This window comes from Pinus tabuliformis, chromosome 7 (assembly GCF_031772625.1).
Source record: "Pinus tabuliformis cultivar Carrire ecotype Pingquan chromosome 7, CPIR1, whole genome shotgun sequence".
Taxonomy (NCBI): Eukaryota; Viridiplantae; Streptophyta; class Pinopsida; order Pinales; family Pinaceae; genus Pinus; species Pinus tabuliformis.
This window is the reverse complement of record NC_142293.1, coordinates 105,166,082-105,168,543: the sequence shown is the minus strand read 5'-3', so window position 1 is coordinate 105,168,543 and position 2,462 is coordinate 105,166,082. Positions and strand designations below refer to the sequence as shown.

General features: G+C 37.6%; 1 pseudogene; it reads left to right on the top strand.

The window, feature by feature from the left end:
- The first annotated feature begins 1,026 nt into the window (after nucleotides 1–1,026).
- LOC149245511 (outer envelope pore protein 16-3, chloroplastic/mitochondrial pseudogene) lies at nucleotides 1,027–1,846 on the top strand (annotated as a pseudogene).
- The last annotated feature ends 616 nt before the right edge of the window (nucleotides 1,847–2,462 follow it).

Here is a 2,462-nt window from a genome sequence, read left to right as displayed (position 1 = left end):
TCCACTTATTATAAGGCTCTTTCTCTTTGTGGGTCACATGAATTTCTCCTGTTCTGCTTAGCATAGTTTTCGCACTCTTAAATAACATCTTGACCAAGCGACGGTGCTTCTTGATAACGGGTTTGTCGGCCTCGGCCTCTTTCTCATACTGGTTTGGTATCCTGAGCTGATCTTGCCGACTGTCTTCCTCTATATGTTCTTAATTGGCCTATGGAATTACCGTTTCCGACCAAGGCATCCACCACATATGGATACTCGCCTTTCTCATGCTGAGGCCGTGCATCCTGACGAACTTGACGAAGAATTCGATACATTTCCCACTTCAAAAGGTATTGACATTGCCAAAATGTGATATGATCGCTTGAGGAGTGTTGCTGGCAGGATCCAGATTGTTGTTGGAGATAATCCTACTAAATCCCGCATAAATTTCCACCTTTTATGCCTCTCGAATTTCCTGTGATCTCTCTTCAAGATCTGGAATGCCCCGATCCTTGATTAAATGCGATAGATCTCACCCATCGTTCCCCAGATGGCGATGATGATCCTCCTAGCAAATCTTTTGATTAATCCATTTTGTAACAAGATCCTGGAGAGACTGTAGGAAATCATAAATTTGGAGGATTTTTCTCTGATTAAGTTTAGCAGATGCGTACAAAATTGCAGGTAGTTTAAACTGTTTATTGCATTATTAGTTCTCCCCTGTAGCATCCTTGCAATGGATGCCCATTTATTTCCATGGATTGCATGAGCAGCAACAATTGCTCTATCTTCTTCATCAGTGAAAGGCTTGCGTTTAACCCCTGGGTTCAGCTGATTACACCAGCGAAGACGGCATGATTTTCCGGATCGACGAGGAATGCCTCTAGCAATCAAGCTCCAATTCCTGGCTCCAAATTTATCCACAAGCCGACTCAAAACGACATCCTCTTCAGGAGACCATGGCCCCTTAATGCGCTCATCTTCCCCATTCCCATTGCCAACCTTACTGTCACTCTTCATTCTTCAGCTGCTTTCAGTACTTATAAACTCTCTCTGGAACTCCCGAGGTATTCACAAAGTTTCCGGATCGCTTTGCGTGCAAGATATCGGTGGTAATCGATCCTACGGAGAAGATAAGGATGGAAGACTCCAATGGTTTAGCGTTCAAGACGGTCAGTGGCACGATGAGTGGTTTCGTTGGGGGGTTCGTCTGGGGAGCTGTGGCGGCCAATTGGTACGTTGTGCTCAAGGTTGAGAGGAGCGTTGCCCTTCCGGTTCTGATCAGGACTGTGAAACTTATGGGGAATTATGTTCTCACATTTGCTGCAATCGGAGGGGTCTTTGCATTGACCGATCATGTGGCTGAGCAATTTCGAGAGAAGAAGGACTTCTGGAATGGAGCCATTGGTGGCATTGTTGTCGGCGCCTCCGTTTTGGGTTTGAGAGGTTGCACCATTTCCTCAGCTATTTCTGCTGGTGCTGCGTTGGCAGCTACTGTTGCTATTGTTGATGCCAGTGGACAGACTACATGGATTGATAACGAAACAGTGTATTTTCCCTACACTGTTGAAAAGAAGCCCTCACTAATTGGTCAGTCAAATTGCAATTCTTATTAGTTTGGGTGAACTGAATTTGAGAGTAATCCGTTGGGTGGATGTTGGTCCAAGTTGAAAATAACTGGGCCAGGCTGAACCTTTCTCATGTTGGGATGAAATACATTTGGTGTTCATTTGTTAATCTCCATCCTTGTTGCATAATTACACTTTCTGTTGGACAAGGAAGCTTGGACCATTTATTTGTCATTATCAAGTGATGTCTGTCATCTTGTAAATTTCAAGTTCGGCTCACCTTGCTTAGGGATTCACTTATTTTTCCTTTAATATATTATTTAGATTTTTATTTCTTTTTGTTAAAAAATAAAGTACTAATAAAAAAATCAAAACAACACAAAACAATTTTCTTGTGATTTTCTTATTTTTATTTTTAATAACAATACAAAACAAATTAAAAAAAACAAACAAAAACGTTGATGAGTTTGGAAGACAACCCATTATAGTTTATTTTTAGAATTTTTCTTTATTAGGTTTTAATAAAAAAAATTGTTGATTTTACAACTTAAACAATCTCAACTTAAATAATAAATTAAAAAAAGTTATGTTTTTTTTAATTTGTTGTTTAAAAAAAATCTAAATAAATAAATAAAATCAACATAAAAATAAATAAAAAATTACGTTTTCATTTATTTATTACTTTTGATATTTTCTTTTTAAAATTTGTTGTTTAAAAAAAAATAACAAAAAAATAAAAAATAAAAATAAAAAATAAAAAATAACAAAAAAAATAAAAGTTCACAAAATTCACACAGATTTGAAAATAAAAAAATGGAATACTTGGAAACAAATTTCAAAAATCGATTTATCAAACATTGGAGGATTCTTGTTTCGATCGCTTCAAGTTGGAATTAACTCATCACATCTTTCTGT